The sequence below is a fragment of the Pseudorasbora parva genome, chromosome 6, assembly GCF_024679245.1.
Source record: "Pseudorasbora parva isolate DD20220531a chromosome 6, ASM2467924v1, whole genome shotgun sequence".
NCBI classification, from domain to species: domain Eukaryota; kingdom Metazoa; phylum Chordata; class Actinopteri; order Cypriniformes; family Gobionidae; genus Pseudorasbora; species Pseudorasbora parva.
Window position 1 is genome coordinate 14,525,950 of NC_090177.1, and position 20,529 is coordinate 14,546,478.

General features: G+C 45.2%; 1 protein-coding gene across 6 annotated transcripts in view; it reads left to right on the plus strand.

The window, feature by feature from the left end:
* LOC137078467 (solute carrier family 41 member 1) overlaps positions 1 to 20,529 on the plus strand; it is a 139,716-nt gene that overhangs the window by 65,608 nt on the left and 53,579 nt on the right. The window lies entirely within an intron of this gene.

Below are 20,529 nucleotides of genomic sequence, written 5' to 3' on the forward strand. Positions count from 1 at the left end.
TAATTAGTAGAGTTTGCTAAGTCAAGCTTCGTTCTTAAGGTTTGAGATTTGAACAAAGCTTGAACCCTGATATTTAAACATTATGGCATAAATCACCTGCACCATTTGTGCTATAGTTATGAATGATATCTCAAACCATGTTGTTTTTTGAGGAGTGTACTATTTCTTTTCTTTAAGGGAACCAAAAAAATTTTTTTTTGATGTTTATCTGCTTAGCCCCAGGGCATCCAAGATGTAGGTGTTCTTCAGTACAACACAAATTAAGATTTTTTACTCCAACCTTTGCTCGTATAAATCAAGTGGCAACCTCCCGCGATCTCTCTTGAAGCCAATACGCCAGTAATGTAAACTGCAATTCCTAAACTGGCCAATTTTTTTAAATTTTTTTTTAAAATAACTCATTCGTTTACGTTATATAAAGCCGTAAAGTTCTGCATAATTAGGGGTGTGGTTACAGGTGGATAGCCATTCTATAGTCATTGCGTCACCTCAGCTCCGCCCACATCCCACCTTTTTGACCATTTTTTGTTATCCGGGTTGAGATTCTAAGCTACTTTAGTGATAAATCACTGGACAGTGTTGAGTTTCTGTGCTCCTCTCTACACGCTACATGTCTGTATGAGTGTTCGTGTGTCAGAATATATCAGACATTAGTTCAATATAATACAACATAATAAGCTAAAATTTCAACTAAATATCCAAATACATTTAATTACTAAACTATATTAACTATATCAACTATATTACTGATCTGCTCACATTATCTCTCATCAGCCTACAGGTCCGCTGGGTGACAGCTGCTTTCGTTTTCAAACGCTTGTGCTCCCGCTTGCAAACACTTCCTTGTTCTTTCAAACCGCTGCCGTGCGTTGATCATTGTAGCCAATCAAAGGCACATCCGATGAGCACGTGAGCACAATGGCCAGTCAGAGTTGTTTACGATTACAGCTCAACAGCTCTCAAAGCGTCACATTTTTAACATTTCACTACCGTATTTGGTACTTATTGCGTCGGTACTTTTGACATCACTACCATTGTGCAACGTTTACTAAAGTAACATGAGTGAAAGTTGAGCAAGTGATCTCTGAGCTGACGTGAGTGAGTGGAGGCGGAGAATTTGTATATTAATGAATTTGCATATACTAAATGAAGCAGTGATATGAAAAGTGAACATTTACATAAAAGTGAATTCATTCAATTATCACACAAATTCAAAATGGACAAAAAACTCAAAATACGACAGTGTATACTATTACGTAAAAGTAAATTTATTCAATTATCACACAAACCCAAAATGGACAAAAATTTTGAGTTTTGAGTTTTTGTCCATTTTGAATTTTTGTGATAATCGAATAAATTAACTTTTACGTAATAGTATACACTGTAGGGCTGGGACAGTATGGATTAAATATTTGTTTTAGCCTATTGCCCTGCAAAGATGCGTAATGCCGCTCAGCGCTTTGAGATGAATGTGGGACACGAGCTGGATAGACTCCTGCTCGAATATCTTTGTCTTCATGTTTTCTCCTAATGTTGCAAAGCAACACTTGTTGTAAAATGTCTGAAGAGTGAATTTAATCTTCTACAGGGTCAAGACATTTAGGCTATGTTTGATTATGCACTGCTTGAGAAAACGAAAGTAAAACCGCTGGGTGCACGTTGTAACACTCAGCCTGATAAAGGCAGTTTACACAACTATCACGGTTCGTTAACCCTTTTTTTTAAAAGGTGACCCATCCTGCGGTATTCAAATACACTTGACGTGCCTCAAGTCTAAGCTAGCTAAGCTAACAATTTAATTAAGTAGAAAATAGTATGAAAGGAGATATAAAAATTAAAAGTGCACAACTCCTCCTAAGTGGAAGCAAGCAAATTTTCCCCCTCTGGTGCAAACTAGCGCGGATGAGTCTTTATTTGGGTTAGTAAAATAACAAAACGTAGTCTTGTTTTTAAGTAGAAAATAAATTTATGTAAAGAGATAAAATACAGTAGCCTCACGTGGTGGAGTCTGAAACTGCTCCATTGGGCTGTGATTATGGGGCGTGTTTCAACTGAACCAGGAAAGACATCAATTGGATAGACCTACAACCAATCAGAGCAACGAAGCGACGCATTGTCAAATGTCAAAATAGTTCAACTGCACTTTGTTGCCAAGTCCGCGTTTTTCCCCCCGCGGGTTGTTTTCTATGTCCGCGGGTTGAAGCGACTATTGTGTGATATATAGACCCATGAGTGCGAATTTTAGCAGGCATCCTTGCCAAAATAACACATTTTAAACTCCAAACGCCATTTTGCCCCCGGAGAATCCCCAGAGAAGCTATTGTTTAGAGCTAGTAGTTGGTGGGTTTTGTTGTAAAAACTTGGCAACCCTGTCTGCACATGCGCTGGTATCAGGCTGAAATACACGATCTTTGCCGGTGTTGTAAAAAATAAAATAATTTAATAATACACAGAGTACTTACCCAACATGATAGTAATTTCTGAGAGAAATTGTGAAGGTGAATACAAACAAGCTCTCCATTCAGGATTCGAAAAAATATAATCCAAGCCCCTTTGATGACGTGCATGATTACGTTACTGTTGATCTTCTGTCCATCATCGTCTAAAGCCCGCCCTGATGATTTCATTGGTCCGAACAGTTTCTGTTCGGGGATAATTATTCCTCTGTGGAGCAAGGCCAGACCGAACTGCCCGACCTGAAAATTTTGTTTGGCAGGGCTATGTTCGGCTGGCTTCCAGGCTAAAAATACAGAGTAGCCTATAGTAAATTATATATTTTTATACAAATAAAAAAGTCATGATAAAGTGAACATGGAATGTAAATGGTGATGGCGGTGACGATCTCAGACCTGCAGTAGGCATCACGTGACCGCGGTATTGCGGTAAAACGGTAATCGTCCAAGTCCTAATACACTGTCGTATTTTGAGTTTTTTGGCCATTTTGAATTTGTGATAATCGAATAAATTCACTTTTTGCGTAGTAGTATACACTGTCGTATTTTGAGTTCCCTTTCAGTCGGTCACGTTTGACGTACGTCGGAGTGACCCACGAATTGGGATCACTTCTGAGAGCCCCTATCAGCTTCGAGATATAGAAAACGGGCTAATGAACATTGGCGTGTTCCCCGCTGCGCGGGTATAAAGCGGAAGCGATCGCCACACACTGTTGTCATTCACTTCGGAGCCGAACGGCGTTGATGAAGCATCTGACTGCCTTCTATCTGCGAGAGAGAGAGAAAGCGTGTGCCGGGGGAAATTGCTCTTCTGTTGGCCACAAGTTGGATCGCGACTGCGATCTCACTGCTGCTGAGAGAGCTGCTGTTTTCATAGCAAACTGAGAAACTGAGCAAATTGCACTACACACACACACACACACACACACACACCACACACAGTTGGTTCGGTGGACATGTTCCTTTTCTGGTGAGAGCAGAAATAGGCTGCACACAAAACTTGTTATTCTGCCGCGGTCGATCCCTGGGTGCTTCAGCACTAAGAGAGCAAATTTTCCTCACAAATGAGCTACACTGGTGATGTGCCGTCCTTTTCAGGATGTCTTTCCACCCGTGCGTTTCTGGATGCGGTCGTTCCCTGTCATCCGCTGACGGTCACAAGCGCTGTATCACGTGCCTGGGCTTAGAGCACGCTGAGGCGGCGTTTGTGGATAGCTCGTGTTCTCACTGCGGGAACATGACTATCTTGGCGCTTAGGTCGAGACTCGCCTACCTTCGGGAAGGTGGAGTCCCCCTACCCATGCTCGATTTAGGTCTATTCCTGCCCAGCAGAATAGACCTAATTTGACGGATGGCCGGGGTGACCTGAGGATCACGGTTAGGGCAAACCTGTCGAGTGAGCCTCCGCGGGACCCTAATCCCTCACAAGCGCCGCAATCGGTGGTGCTTCCGGAGGATCCCATTGGCCCCTCTCATGTTCGGCCGACGGTGTCCTTTGGGGCACCCGCAGATGAGCAGATGTCGATCGCTGCATTGGAGGGTGCCTTTCTTCCCGGAGGTGCATGAGGAGCTGACTAGGTCGTGGAAAACACCGTTTAGCGCCCGTGGGTGACCTAGTGGCTCCTCGCTCCTCACTACCCTTGACGGCGGGCAGGCCAGGGGCTATGAGGGTCTCCCTGAGGAGGCATTTCTGGCTCAACCTGGCCGATATGAGGGAGACCGATAAGACCCGGTTCCTGGACTCCCCTACTTCGTCGTCTGGGTTGTTCGGCGACGCGGTCGAGAGCTTTGCCCAGCACTTCTCGGCCGCCCAGAAGCAGACGGAGGCCAGCCGGCACATCCTGCCCCGGCGGTCCGCTGCTGCCTCGACCCCGCTGCCGGTGGCAGCACCTCCACCTGCCCATCGCAGAGGGCGCCCGCCCGCCCGCCACTGGCCACGGCCAGTATACCCAAAACTTCACAAAAAAAGCAGTTTCCAGTCGTATTTTGATTTTTTTTTTTGTCAATTTTGAATTTGTGTGATTTAATTGAATAATTTCACTTTTACGTAATAGTATACACTGTTGTATCTTGATTTTTTTTGTTCATTTAGACTTTGTGATAATTTAATAAATTCACTTTTACGTAATAGTATACACTGTCGTATTTAGATTTTTTTTGTCCATTTTGACTCTGTGATAATTGAATACATTTACTTTTACGTAATAGTATACACTGTTGTATTTTGAAGTTTTTGTCCATTTTGACTCTTTGTGATAATTGAATACATTCACTTTTAGGTATACAGTGTCATATTTTGAGTTCCCTTTCAGTCGGTCACGTTCGACGTACGTAGGAACTAGACCGACGAATTGGGATCTGACCTCAGAGACCTATCCACTTCGAGTATGTAAAAACGAGCCAATCAGAGATTGGCATGTGATCCGCACGCTCCGCCCCGCAGCGCAGGTATAAATAGGAAGTGGAATGGCAGATCAATGCTTTCTACTTCGGAGCCGAGCAGTACTACTACTTTTTCTACGAAGAGTGTGTAAATTGAGTCTTGTTAGAGAAGGAGAACTGCCAGTGTGGGTGAAATGGCGCTTCAGCGAGTGATCGACAGTTGCAATTGCTTGCATTCAAAAAAGAGCTTTTTGTTGGTTCGCTGGGTGTTTTCCCAAACTTGAGTGCCACACACAGGCTTGCACTGTGGACTGTGTGCTGGCCGCGGTCATCTCCCTGAGTGCTTCAGCACGTCTAAAAGAGCAGTTTTTCCATTCTAAAAGAGCAACACAGTTTGACCCTGCATCTTTTTCAAGATGTCATTCAAAGCGTGTATTCCTGGAATGCAACTGTTTCCTGTCCTCGTTGACGGCCACGATCGCATGTGAGATTGCAATTGTGGGTGATTCATGTTCTCGCAGAAGAATATGGTCACGTCGGCGCGTTTTTCGTCTCACCCTTCTCATAAAAGGCTTGAGTGTTCAGCGTGCCGTGTGCCGTCGAGCGGCCGACTGACAGCGGTGGTTGTCACAACAGTGGTTGTCAGCGCTCTAGATGCGCGGTCGAGACTATGAAACCTCAGATGGGGTCGAGTCCCTTCGCCTATCCCCCGATCTAGTTCATTGTCTGGTTGTGGTGTGGCAAGCAGCGGGGCGAGGGACCGCGAGAGCGGGCCGGTGATTGATGTTAACGAGTGCCAGCTGCGTGGCACACCGGTCTCGTCTCGCGGTCATGTGACGGGAGCATAAAAGGAGGAACATGGCAGCGGAAGACGAGAGAGGACCAGGCCTGGATTTTATGTTTAGTTTTGTTTATGTGTTTGTGGGCAGTCGTCCGTGAGGGGCTGCCCACGTTTTATTTTGTGTGTGTTTGCGGGCAGTCGTCCGTGAGGGGCTGTCCGCGGTTTTACTTTCATTTTGTTTATTTATTTTGAATAAATGTTTTTGAACGTTCGCCGGTTCCCGCCTCCTTCCTTCCCATCTACAAACCGTATTACATTTCTCTCGCCTCTCTGTCCTTACCCCCAGGTGCCACGGCCGCCGTGATCCCCCCCCCCCCCCCCCCCGGGAGAGGGGGGTGGTGGTAGTAGAGCGCAGTCTCGGGAGTGCCCCCCGGCCTGCGAGGGGCGATGGGGGTATGTGGTGTGGCAAGCAGCGGGGCGAGGGACCGCGAGAGCGGGCGGTGATTGATGTTAACGAGTGCCAGCTGCGTGGCACACCGGTCTCGTCTCGCGGTCATGTGACGGGAGCATAAGAGGAGGAACATGGCAGCGGAAGACGAGAGAGGACCAGGCCTGGATTTTATGTTTAGTTTTGTTTGTGTTTGTGGGCAGTCGTCCGTGAGGGGCTGCCCACGTTTTATTTTGTGTGTGTTTGCGGGCAGTCGTCCGTGAGGGGCTGTCCGCGGTTTTACTTTCATTTTGTTTATTTATTTTGAATAAATGTTTTTGAACGTTCGCCGGTTCCCGCCTCCTTCCTTCCCATCTACGAACTTTATTACATTGGTGCCGAAAACCCGGGAGGAAGGAGGGACCCGCTGTCGGAGAGCCCTCGCTGCTGAGGGGGATCGCGGTGCTGAGGAGTTCGGGCAGCGCGGATGATGAAAGACCGCGAGTGACTGCCCGAGGCGGTGGTGCTGGAGCGAGTGAAGACCGGTGGGACGGAGAGCTCGCTGCCGTGCCCCTGGGTCGAGGTGGGGTGGCGGCCGTCCTGGAGGGAGTGGAGGAGTTGCCGGCGTTCGCCGTGGGCCGGAGCCTGCTGCCATCCGCCGGAACGGGGAGGAGCAGGGAACGCGGAGCTTGCTGCCGACTGCCCTCAATAGGAGGAGCCACCGCCGGCCGCCAGGGGGCGGAGGAGGATCGGGCCGTCCACCGGGCGTCCAGCACCATCGCATAGCACCGCGAGGAAGAGCCTCTCGGCTGGTGAGGACCGAGCGGCAGTGTGTCGGGGAACCGGACCAGAATTTTTTTTCTCTTTCTTTTTTCCCTCTCTCCCCTCTCTCGTCCGCGGGCTCCTCGTGCTCCCGTCTACATTTCTCTCGCCTCTCTGTCCTTACCCCCAGGTGCCGCGGCCGCCGTGATCGGCGAGTAGAGCGCAGTCTCGGGAGTGCCCCCCGGCCTGCGAGGGGCGATGGGGGTATGTGGTGTGACAGGCAGCGGGGCGAGGGACCGCGAGAGCGGGCCGGTGATTAGTGTTGACGAGTGCCAGCTGCGTGGCACACCGGTCTCGTCTCGCGGCCATGTGACGGGAGTATAAAAGGAGGCGCAAGGACAGCGAAAGACGAGAGAGGACCAGGCCTGGAATTTTATGTTATGTTTTGTTTATGTGTTTGTGGGCAGTCGTCCGTGAGGAGCTGCCCACGTTTTATTTTGTGTGTTCGCGGGCAGTCGTCAGTGAGGGGCTGCCCGCGGTTTTGCTTTCGGTTTGTTTATTTCTTTTGAATTAAAGTTTGTTTGAACGTCCGCCGGTTCCAGCCTCCTTCCTTCCCAGCTGCTAACTTCATTACACTGGTGTTACTGGAAAAGGGCTACTTTGGCTGATAAGCGCTGGTGGCCTGAGGATTACAGTGGGAATTCCCCGCTGGGTAAATCACTTCGGGCCCCCACTACTCTATTGAATCAAAAGCATGCTGAGACTCTGTTCGTGGGTGGTACGGATTCTCTCATGAGAACATCAGGCGATGTCCACACTAGTGGTCCAGGAACAGGGGGCTAACCCGGCAGATATGCGTAAGAAAAGCCTGTCTGTCGGACTTGCCTCCTCAGCGACGCCATCGAGAACTTTGCCCAGCAGTTCTTGGTGGCCCAGAAGCAGACGGAGGCGGTGCACCAGGGTGCCGACGACCAGCTGCTCGTTTGTTGGTCGCAGCGCCCCGGAGGAGGACCGGGGAGCCCTGACTGGTTAACGTTCTGCCACTGGCTCTCCGGAGTCCAGCGGTACCCACATTTTCAAGAGCAGTTTCCTCTCTCTCTGGGCCCCAAGAGGGCCAGGTTGGAAGTGTGCGACGCCCCCGGGCCTTGCTGCTTCTTTCCTCCCCTCCCCTCGCCAGGGGCAGTAGTGTGGGCATCAAGACCGCCTCCGGGCCTTCTCACCCACACTCTGCCCCAACCTGGAATACTCAGATAATACGCTGGGCTGCCTTCGGGCCTCCCGAGTAGGGTCTGAGTGCTCCACTTCCCTTCCTCCAGGCAGCAGGCAGCAGAGTGGGCTTCAAGGATGCCTCTGGCCTTCTCACCCACACTCTGCCCCAACCGGGAATACTCAGACATCACTCCAGGCCACCCACAGGCCTCCCGAGTCGGGTCTGAGCATCCCACCTCTCTGCCTCCGGGCAGCAGGCAGCTGAGTGGGCTTCGAGGACGCCTCCGGGCCTTCTCACCCACTTCCTTGTCTCTATCTTTCCTCGACACAGACCGTTCTTACGCTTTGCGTTCGAGGGAAAGGCATACCAGTACAAGGTCCTGCCCTTCGGGCTGTTCCTGTCGCCTTGCGTCTTCACGAAGATCGCCGAGGCAGCCATTGTTCCACTCTGAGAACGAGGCGTTTGCATCCTCAACTATCTTGATGACTGGCTCATTCTCGCCCAGTCTCGGGAGCAGTTGTGCGAACACAGGGACATGGTGCTCGGTCACGTCAGCCTGTGGGGCCTTCGGGTCAACCGAGAGAAGAGCAAGCTCTGTCCTACTCAGAGAATCTCTTACCTCGGTATGGAGCTGGTTTCGATCGAAAAAATTTTCAGAGGCTCCTGGGGCATATGGCATCTACAGCCGTGGTGACGCCGCTCGGATTGCTTCATATGAGACCGCTCCAACACTGGCTTCATGGCCGAGTCCCGAGGTGGGCGTGGCAGAGCGGCCAGTACCGGGTCCCAGTGACTTTGTACTGCCGCCAAACTTTCAGTCCTTGGTCAGACACGACGTTTCTCCGGGCCGCAATGCCCTTAGAGCAAGGTTCCAGGCATGCTGTGCTATTCACGGATGCCTCTACCATGGGCTGGGAGGCCACGTACAATGGGCATTTAGTTGCGGGTCTGTGGACAGAACTGCAACTGCATTGGCATATCAATCGCCTTGAGTTGCTAGCAGTACATTTGGCACTGCGCTGCCTCAAGGGGCTGCTACGTGGCAAACATGTACTGGTCCGTACGGACAGCATGGCGGCCGTTGCGTACATCAACCGTCAGGATGGTCTATGCTCCCATCGCATGTTCCAACTCGCCCGCCACCTGCTCCTGTGGAGTCAGAAGCAGCTGAGGTCGCTTTGGTCCATTCATGTCCCTGGTGTGCTCAGCCAGACAGCCGACAAGCTCTCTCGGCAGCCAGCACCTCCGGGAGAGTGGCGACTCCACCCCCAGGCGGTCCAGCTGATATGGGACCAGTTCGGAGCCGCACAGGTAGACCTGTTTGCCTCTCCGGACTCGACCCATTGCTAGTGGTACTATTCCCTGACCGGGGGTACCCTCGACACAGATGCACTGGCGCACAGCTGGCCCCAGGGCCTACGCAAGTATGCGTTTCCCCCAGTGAGCCTTCTTACACAGACTTTGTGCAAAGTCAGGGAGGACGAGGAGCAGTTCTTGTTAGTTGCGTCTTACTGGCCCAACCGGACCTGGTTCCCAGAACTTACTCTCCTCGCGACAGCCCCTCCTTGGCCAGTTCCCCTGAGGAAGGACCTTCTTTCTCAGGGACGGGGCACCCTATGGCACCCGCGTCCAGACCTCTGGAATCTTCATGTCTGGTCCCTGGACAGGACGCGGAGGTTCTAGGTGGACTGCCACAAACAGTCGTAGATACCATCTCTTCAGCTAGAGCCCCCTTACAAGGCGCCTCTATGCGCTGAAGTGGAACCTGTTCTTTGAGTGGTGTTCTTCCTGCCGGAAAGTGTTTGATTTGTGTCGTGCTTTCCTTCCTGCAAGACAGGTTGGAGCGAAGGCTGTCTCCCTCCACCCTCAAAGTGTACATTGCCGTAATAGCGGCGTACCACGATGCAGTTGAAGGTAAGTCCGTGGGGAAGCACAACCTAATCGTCAGGTTCCTCAGAGGTGCCTTGATAAACAACCTTGATACCCTCTTGGCACTTAGCTCTAGTGCTCAGAGCACTTCAGAGCCCTCCCTTCGAGCCTTCGGAGTCAATTGAGCTGAAAATTTTGTCAATGAAGACAGTGCTCCTGACTGCATTGGCCTCTATCAAGAGGGTAGGGGACCTGCACGCACTTTCGGTCCTTGAATCATGCCTAGAATTCGGGCCTGGTAACTCTCACGTTATCCTGAGACCCCCGGCCCGGATACGTGCCCAAGGTTCCCACCACTCCCTTCCGGGATCAGGTGGTGAACCTGCAAGCGCTGCCTTCGGAGGAGGCAGACCCGGCCCTGGCTTTGCTGTGTCCGGTCCGCACTCTTCGTGCTTACATTGACCGGATCCAAAGCTTTCGGACCTCAGAGCAACTCTTCGTCTGTTACGGAGGCCAGCAGAAGGGAAAGGCTGTCTCCAAGCAGAGGTTAGCCCACTGGATAGTGGATGCTATAGTTTTGGCTTACCAGTCCCAAGATTTGCCTTGCCCGTTTGGGTTGCGAGCTCACCCCACTAGGAGTGTAGCATCCTCCTGGGCGCTTGCTCAAGGCGCCTCGCTGACAGACATTTGTAGAGCTGCGGGCTGGGCGACACCTAACACGTTCGCTAGATTCTATAGCCTCCGTGTAGAGCCGGTATCTTCCCACATCCTCACCTCTGATGGCGAGGAGCACTAAGTATGGCTTTACTTAGTTCTAAGTGTCGTTCTAAGTGTCGGCTTGCAACACCACTCCCGCCCTCTGGGCCGGATACGTGCGTCTATTGTCTCCAGTTGTGTTCCCCGGGAAACCGGCTATCTCTGTCGGGCTCCTCCGTCAACCCATGCAGTGTCAGACGTTGTGGACTGTCTGACGCTAGGCCTGCACCCGTATGCTTGTGGAACGTGGTTATAGGCTGGGTCCATATGTAGCGGTTCCCTCACGGCTATCCCATATGTGTATTTTCCACGGTACCAGCTACCCTAATGGCTAGCTCTGTGTCTTTCCCTTGACAGAGCCCGCTCTGTCGTCTCTGGGCCTGTTTTTTCCCCCCTACAATTAGGTTGGAACCACTCCAGAGACTTCCATATGTTGCACTACCCTGCCAGGTTAGTCCTTATGTGTATTCCGCCACCAAGCCTTCCCTGAAGGACGTTTCCCCGCAGCGTACCTTCTTCCGAGACGGGCACGCTTTCCCAGCGTTCAGTAGTCACTCTGAGTGGGTCTCGCAGAAACAGCAGTGACTGACCTCACTGCTTGGAGCCCTGACTTCCGTACCATACTAGACAGTCCAGTGCGCTCAAGCAGGACGCTGGAAGGGTCAGCATCCAGGCGTGTTCCAAAGGGATCCCAATTTGTCGGTCTAGTTCCGACCTTCGTCGAACGTGACCGACTGAAAGGGAACGTCTCAGTTACGTATGTAACCCTCGTTCCCTAAAGGAGGGAACGGAGACGTACATCCCGTCGCCAGGTGCTGTGCTTCCGCTAGGAGCCCAGTCACTAATTCAGCTCCTCAGCAGAAAAAAGCATTGCTCTGCCATTCCACTTCCTATTTATACCCGCGCAGCGGGGCGGAGCGTGGAATGTGCGGATCACATGCCAATCTCCGATTGGCTCGTTTTTACATACTCGAAGTGGATAGGTCTCTGAGGTCAGATCCCAATTCGTTGGTCTAGTTCCAACGTACGTCTCTGTTCCCTCCTTCAGGGAACGAGGGTTACATACGTAACCGAGACGTTTTTTGTCCATTTTGAATTTGTTTGATAATTGAATAAATTCACTTTTACGTAATAGTTTACACTGTCGTATTTTGAGTTTTTGTCAATTTTGAATTTTTGTGATAATTGAATTAATTTACTTTTACGTAATAGTATACACTGTCGTATTTAGATTTTTTGTCCATTTCGACTCTTTGTGATAATTGAATGAATTCCCTTTTACATAATAGTATAGTCGTATTTTGAGTTTTTTATCCATTTTGACTGATTTTTGTGATAATTGTAATGAACAAAATTACGACAGTGTATACTATTATGTAAAAGTGATTTTATTCAAAAATCAAATTCAGTAAAAATGGACAAAAAACTGAAACTACAACAGTGTATACTATTACGTAAAAGTGAATTAATTCAAAAATCAAAAAGTCAAAATGGACAAAAAAACTCAAAATAAGACAGTGTATACTATTACGTAAAAGTGAATTTATTCAAAAATAAAAAAAAATCAAAATGGACAAAAAACTCAAAATACGACAGTGTATACTATTACGTAATAGTGAATTTATTCAAAAATCAAATTAAGTAAAAATGGACAAACTCAAAATACGACAGTCTATACTATTACGTAAATGTGAATTTATTCAATTATCACAAAAAATCTAAATGGACAAAACTCAAACTACAACAGTGTATACTATTACGTAAAAGGGAATTTATTCAAAAATCAAAAAAATTCAAAATGGACAAAAAAAAAAATCAAACTGACGCTGCGTCGAAACGCTGTGAGAATGCCTCTGCGTGATTGCGTCGTGAAGCGTGTGTAGAACCAGTCCATTCAGGCGATCGATCATCATCGACGTGGTGACGTCATCGACCGGAAACTATAAAGCGTCCGCGAATACAAACAGGAACTAGCTTCTGAAACAGCCTGAAGTAAGTGATCACGGGCATGCCGGGAGTATGGCCGAGCGACACAGCGTCTCGTTCCCCTCAGGGAACTAGGGTTACATACGTAACCGAGACGTTCCCCATCTAAGAACTCGAGCTGCGTCGAAACACTGTGAGAACGCTTATACCCACATCGCCATAGGACCAAGTGCTCGAATGTGTGAAACCGTAGCGCACACGACTACGATAACACCTGTGCCCCAACTGTAGATGCAACATCCAAATCGTAGAATCTTACGAAAGTTAGCGGCAAAGACCAGCCTGCCGCGTTACAAATGTCTTGGAGGGAAGCCCCCGACAGAAGTGCTTTAGAAGCAGCCATACCCCTGGTAGAATGCGCCCGGACAGCCAGAGGAGACGGCTGTCAGACCGCTTCATAAGCAAGTGAAATGGCCTCAACCAGCCACTTGCTCATTCTCTGCTTAGACACGGGTGCTCCTTTCTTAGGAGCTCCGAAACAGACAAACAGTTGATCAGTCTTACTCCACAGGGCAACTCTGTGGGCGTACGCGTCAAGTGCCCTAACTGGGCAAAGCAGATTTAACTTTTCCTGGTCTGACGTCACGAAAGGAGGAGGACAGAAGGCTTGCAAAGTGATGGGATCCCTAGGGCTCGTAGGAACCTTGGGGATATATCCTGGTGTGGAGTGAAGGAAATCCTTTACCATGCCAGGCGGGGATGAAGAAATCTCTTGACCACTTGAGAGAGGAGATCCCTCCTGGTTGGAATCTCCATGGGAGAGCCTTCCAGGAGAGATATTAGGTCCGAGAACCAGATTCTGGTCGGCCAGTACGGAGCCACTAGAAGTACACGGACTCCGTCCCGGCGTACCCTCTCCAGAACTCCCGGAAGCAGAGCAATCGGGGGAAATGCGTACAGGGGCAGCCTCGGCCACTTGTTACATGGCGTCCAGCCCCAGTGGGGCTGGGTGTGACAGAGAAAACCACTGAGGACAGTGGGAATTCTCTGCCGAAGCCAACAGGTCTATTTCTGCTTTCCCGAATCTTTGCCACAGGAGCTCCACCGCCTCGGGGTGGAGTCTCCATTCCCCGGGCCTCGGCCCCTGCCTCAACAGGATGTCCGCTTCCTGATTTAGGACCCCTGGGATGTAAACTGCCCTAATGGAAAGCAGTTTCCCTTGGGCCCACAGGAGGATCTGATGTGCCAGTTTGTATAAGGGACGGGACCTCAGACCCCCCTAATGGTTTATGTAGGCGACCACCAATGTGTTGTCTGTCCTGACTAATACATGATGGCCTCTGAGGTTGGGCAGGAACAGTTTCAATGCAAGAAACACAGCGAGCATCTCTAGCCGATTTATGTGCCATTGCCGCTGATGTTCCTGTCATAGACCCTAGGACGAACGACCACTCATGATCACCCCCCCACCCCGTGAGGGAAGCATCTGTCGTTAGCGTGACGCGACGAACATGATCTCCCAGCACAGGTCCCTGGGCTAGAAACCCGGGAGCTTTCCACATGACCAGAGCACGAAGGCATCGCTGCGTGACTTTGATCGTGCGGAGTGGATTTCCCCTCGGGGAAAACCCTTTTGTTCTGAGCCACCACTGTAGCGACCTCATGTTCAGCAGGCCAAAAGGTATCTCGTTGGACGCAGCCGCCATGAGACCTAACAGTTTCTGGAACTGCTTTACAGTGACAGCCCGGTCCAGCTTCGGTTCTTTGACTGCTACCAGGATTGATGCTATGCGTGTCGGCGATAATTGCGCCTGCATTATTACCGAATCCCAGTTCACACCTAGAAAAGTGGTTCTCTGAGCCGGAGAAAGCACACTCTTCTTGGCGTTCAATCTCAACCCCAACCTCGACATGTGTGCGAAAACAGCATCTCGATGCTGAACCGCCATCTGCTCGGTGTGAGCTAAAATCAGCCAATTGTCGATGTAATTGAGTATGCGGATGCCCTGCAGATGCAACGGCGCCAGAACTGCATCCACACACTTGGTGAATGTGCGGGGTGACAGTGCTAGACCGAAGGGAAGTACTCGATATTGGTATGCCTCTCCCCCGAAGGCAAACCTCAGAAACTTCCTGTGATGTGGAAGGATGGAGACATGGATATATGCGTCTTTGAGGTCTATGGTCACAAACCAATCCTCTGACTTGATCTGAGATACAATCTGTCTGAGTGTAAGCATCTTGAATTTGAGCTTTGCCACAGAGCGATTTAGTAGACGTAAGTCTAATATCGGGCGCAACCCCCCATCCTTCTTCGGCATGATGAAGTAACGGCTGTAAAACCCTGACTCCCTGCCGGGAGGAGGAACCCTTTCTATAGCCCCCTTTTGCAGGAGTGTCTCTACTTCTTGTGCCATTACCAGAGCCTGCTCTGGGCCCACCTCTGTGGGTAGGACACCGCTGAACGGGGGTGGCCGCCTTTTGAATTGAATCGCGTACCCCCTTTCTATTATCTGCAGGACCCAACGAGATATATTCGATAGACGTTTCCAGTCGTCTAGAAAATCTACTAAGGGAATCAGCCTCTCAAGGCTGGCATCTGGTGTATTTTGGGCAACAAGCACAGTTCCTTGAAACGGTGGACCGGCAGAGAACACCTGTCTTGACTGCTCGGGAGCCCCCCGAGAGGGGAGCGGACCACCCTCGGGTGGCCCGCGGGGACCGTCTTCGCCCCCGCATTGCGGCGGGGTTGGCAGCGTGGCCCCCAGAGGGCACCGCAGGAAGACGGGTACCGTATACTGAGGTAAGCACCGTCTTCCTGCGGAGTGGACTACCCTCAGCGTCCTGACGATTCTGGCGTCAGGAACGCTTCGACGAGGCCTTCTTGGCGATAAGGACTGTCCTTAGATCTGCCCTACCCCTTGAAGGCCTCGTCTGAGAGCGCCACCCCGCCTACCAGTCTCTTTGCAGGGGAGTACGGGTGGCGACGCTCTGCCGCTGTTGCGCCCTGTATGAGGAGCTCATACTCGGCTTGGGCTGCTGTTTTTCAGCCGCAGCCCCAGGGACTTGGATGCGGAGAGGGAGGAATTGCTTCAACGCTGCAGGGGACAGTGGCGCGTCGAGCAGAAAGCTCTTAATCCTTAATTTCGGTGGGGTTGAGCCACAAATGCCTCTCCGTGGCCACCAAGGCTGCCATAGAGCGGCCCACAAATCTGGCCGTCTCCTTGGTGGCCCGGAGAGCAAGATCGGCAGACTGCTTCAATTCGTTTATTACTTTTCCCCCCACCTCATCTCTACCATCCAAATCCCTTAGCAGGTCAGCCTGGTACAGCTGCATGTCAGCTGCATGGACAAAAACCTCAAAATACGACAGTGTATACTATGACGTAAAAGTGAATTTATTCAATTATCACAAAAAGTAAAAATGGACAAAAACCTCAAAAAACGACAGTGTATACTATGACGTAAAAGTGAATTTATTCAATTATCACAAAAAGTAAAAATGGATGAAAACCTCAAAAAACGACAGTGTATACTATGATGTAAAAGTGAATTTATTCAATTATCACAAAAAGTAAAAATGGACAAAAACCTCAAAAAACGACAGTGTATACTATGACGTAAAAGTGAATTTATTCAAAAATCAAAAAAATTCAAAATGGACAAAGACCTCAAAATACGACAGTGTATACTATGACGTAAAAGTGAATTTATTCAATTATCACAAAAAGTAAAAATGGACAAAAACCTCAAAAAACGACAGTGTATACTATGACGTAAAAGTGAATTTATTCAATTATCACAAAAAGTAAAAATGGACAAAAACCTCAAAAAACGACAGTGTATACTATGACGTAAAAGTGAATTTATTCAATTATCACAAAAAGTAAAAATGGACAAAAACCTCAAAAAACGACAGTGTATACTATGACGTAAAAGTGAATTTATTCAAAAATCAAAAAAATTCAAAATGGACAAAAACCTCAAAATACGACAGTGTATACTATGACGTAAAAGTGAATTTATTCAATTATCACAAAAAGTAAAAATGGACAAAAACCTCAAAAAACGACAGTGTATACTATGACGTAAAAGTGAATTTATTCAATTATCACAAAAAGTAAAACTGGACAAAAACCTCAACAAACGACAGTGTATACTATGACGTAAAAGTGAATTTATTCAATTATCACAAAAAGTAAACATGGACAAAAACCTCAAAATACGACAGTGTATACTATGACGTAAAAGTGAATTTATTCAAAAATCAAAAAATTCAAAATGGACAAAAACCTCAAAAAACGACAGTGTATAATGTGAATTCATTCAATTATCACAAAAAGTAAAAATAGACAAAAACCTCAAAAAACGACAGTGTATACCATGACGTAAAAGTGAATTTATTCAATTATCACAAAAAGTAAAAATGGACAAAAACCTCAAAATACGACAGTGTATACTATGACGTAAAAGTGAATTTATTCAAAAATCAAAAAAACTCAAAATGGACAAAAACCTCAGAAAACGACAGTGTATACAATGACGTAAAAGTGAATTTATTCAATTATCACAAAGTAAAAATGGACAACCTCAAAAAACGACAGTGTATGCTATGATGTAAAAGTGAATTTATTCAATTATCACAAAAAGTAAAAATAGACAAAAACCTCAAAAAACGACAGTGTATACTATGACGTAAAAGTGAATTTATTCAAAAATCTAAAAATTCAAAATGGACAAAAACCTCAAAAAACGACAGTGTATAATGTGAATTCATTCAATTATCACAAAAAGTAAAAATAGACAAAAACCTCAAAAAACGACAGTGTATACCATGACGTAAAAGTGAATTTATTCAATTATCACAAAAAGTAAAAATGGACAAAAACCTCAAAAAACGACAGTGTATACTTTGACGTAAAAGTGAATTTATTCAATTATCACAAAAAGTAAAACTGGACAAAAACCTCAAAAAACGACAGTGTATACTATGACGTAAAAGTGAATTTATTCAATTATCACAAAAAGTAAAAATGGACAAAAACCTCAAAATACGACAGTGTATACTATGACGTAAAAGTGAATTTATTCAATTATCACAAAAAGTAAAAATGGACAAAAACCTCAAAAAACGACAGTGTATACTATGATGTAAAAGTGAATTTATTCAAAAATCAAAAAAATTCAAAATGGACAAAAACCTCAAAATACGACAGTGTATACTATGATGTAAAAGTGAATTTATTCAATTTATCACAAAAAGTAAAAATGGACAAAAACCTCAAAAAACGACAGTGTATAAAGTGAATTTATTCAATTATCACACAAAGTAAAAATGGACAAAAACCTCTAAATACGACAGTGTATACTATGACGTAAAAGTGAATTTATTCAAAAATCAAAAAAACTCAAAATGGACAAAAACCTCAAAAAACGACAGTGTATACTATGACGTAAAAGTGAATTTATTCGATTATCACAAAAAGTAAAAATGGACAAAAACCTCAAAAAACGACAGTGTATACTATGACGTAAAAGTGAATTTATTCAATTATCACAAAAAGTAAAAATGGACAAAAACCTCAAAAAACGACAGTGTATACTATGACGTAAAAGTGAATTTATTCAAAAATCAAAAAAAATCAAAATGGACAAAAACCTCAAAATACGACAGTGTATACTATGACGTAAAAGTGAATTTATTCAATTATCACAAAAAGTAAAACTGGACAAAAACCTCAACAAACGACAGTGTATACTATGACGTAAAAGTGAATTTATTCAATTATCACAAAAAGTAAAAATGGACAAAAACCTCAAAAAACGACAGTGTATACTATGACGTAAAAGTGAATTTATTCAATTATCACAAAAAGTAAAAATGGACAAAAACCTCAAAAAACGACAGTGTATACTATGACGTAAAAGTGAATTTATTCAATTATCACAAAAAGTAAAAATGGACAAAAACCTCAAAAAACGACAGTGTATACTATGACGTAAAAGTGAATTTATTCAAAAATCAAAAAAATTCAAAATGGACAAAAACCTCAAAATACGACAGTGTATACTATGACGTAAAAGTGAATTTATTCAATTATCACAAAAAGTAAAAATGGACAAAAACCTCAAAAAACGACAGTGTATACTATGACGTAAAAGTGAATTTATTCAATTATCACAAAAAGTAAAACTGGACAAAAACCTCAACAAACGACAGTGTATACTATGACGTAAAAGTGAATTTATTCAATTATCACAAAAAGTAAACATGGACAAAAACCTCAAAATACGACAGTGTATACTATGACGTAAAAGTGAATTTATTCAAAAATCAAAAAATTCAAAATGGACAAAAACCTCAAAAAACGACAGTGTATAATGTGAATTCATTCAATTATCACAAAAAGTAAAAATAGACAAAAACCTCAAAAAACGACAGTGTATACCATGACGTAAAAGTGAATTTATTCAATTATCACAAAAAGTAAAAATGGACAAAAACCTCAAAAAACGACAGTGTATACTTTGACGTAAAAGTGAATTTATTCAATTATCACAAAAAGTAAAACTGGACAAAAACCTCAAAAAACGACAGTGTATACTATGACGTAAAAGTGAATTTATTCAATTATCACAAAAAGTAAAAATGGACAAAAACCTCAAAATACGACAGTGTATACTATGACGTAAAAGTGAATTTATTCAATTATCACAAAAAGTAAAAATGGACAAAAACCTCAAAAAACGACAGTGTATAAAGTGAATTTATTCAAAAATCAAAAAAATTCAAAATGGACAAAAACCTCAAAATACGACAGTGTATACTATGACGTAAAAGTGAATTTATTCAATTATCACAAAAAGTAAAAATAGACAAAAACCTCAAAAAACGACAGTGTATACTATGATGTAAAAGTGAATTTATTCAATTATCACAAAAAGTAAAAATGGACAAAAACCTCAAAAAACGACAGTGTATACTATGACGTAAAAGTGAATTTATTCAATTATCACAAAAAGTAAAAATGGATGAAAACCTCAAAAAACGACAGTGTATACTATGACGTAAAAGTGAATTTATTCAAAAATCAAAAAAATTCAAAATGGACAAAAACCTCAAAATACGACAGTGTATACTATGACGTAAAAGTGAATTTATTTAATTATCACAAAAAGTAAAAATGGACAAAAACCTCAAAAAACGACAGTGTATACTATGACGTAAAAGTGAATTTATTCAATTATCACAAAAAGTAAAAATGGACAAAAACCTCAAAATACGACAGTGTATAAAGTGAATTTATTCAATTATCACAAAAAGTAAAAATGGACAAAAACCTCTAAATACGACAGTGTATACTATGACGTAAAAGTGAATTTATTCAAAAATCAAAAAAACTCAAAATGGACAAAAACCTCAAAATACGACAGTGTATACTATGACGTAAAAGTGAATTTATTCAAAAATCAAAAAAATTCAAAATGGACAAAAACCTCAAAATACGACAGTGTATACTATGACGTAAAATTGAATTTATTCAATAATCACAAAAAGTAAAAATGGATGAAAACCTCAAAAAACGACAGTGTATACTATGACGTAAAAGTGAATTTATTCAAAAATAAAAAAAATTCAAAATGGACAAAAACCTCAAAATACGACAGTGTACACTATGACGTAAAAGTGAATTTATTCAATTATCACAAAAAGTAAAAATGGACAATAGCCTCAAAAAACGACAGTGTATACTATGATGTAAAAGTGAATTTTTTCAATTCATCACAAAAAGTAAAAATGGACAAAAACCTCAAAAAACGACAGTGTATAATGTGAATTTATTCAATTATCACAAAAAGTAAAAATGGACAAAAACCTCAAAAAACGACAGTGTATACTATGACGTAAAAGTGAATTTATTCAATTATCACAAAAAGTAAACATGGACAAAAACCTCAAAAT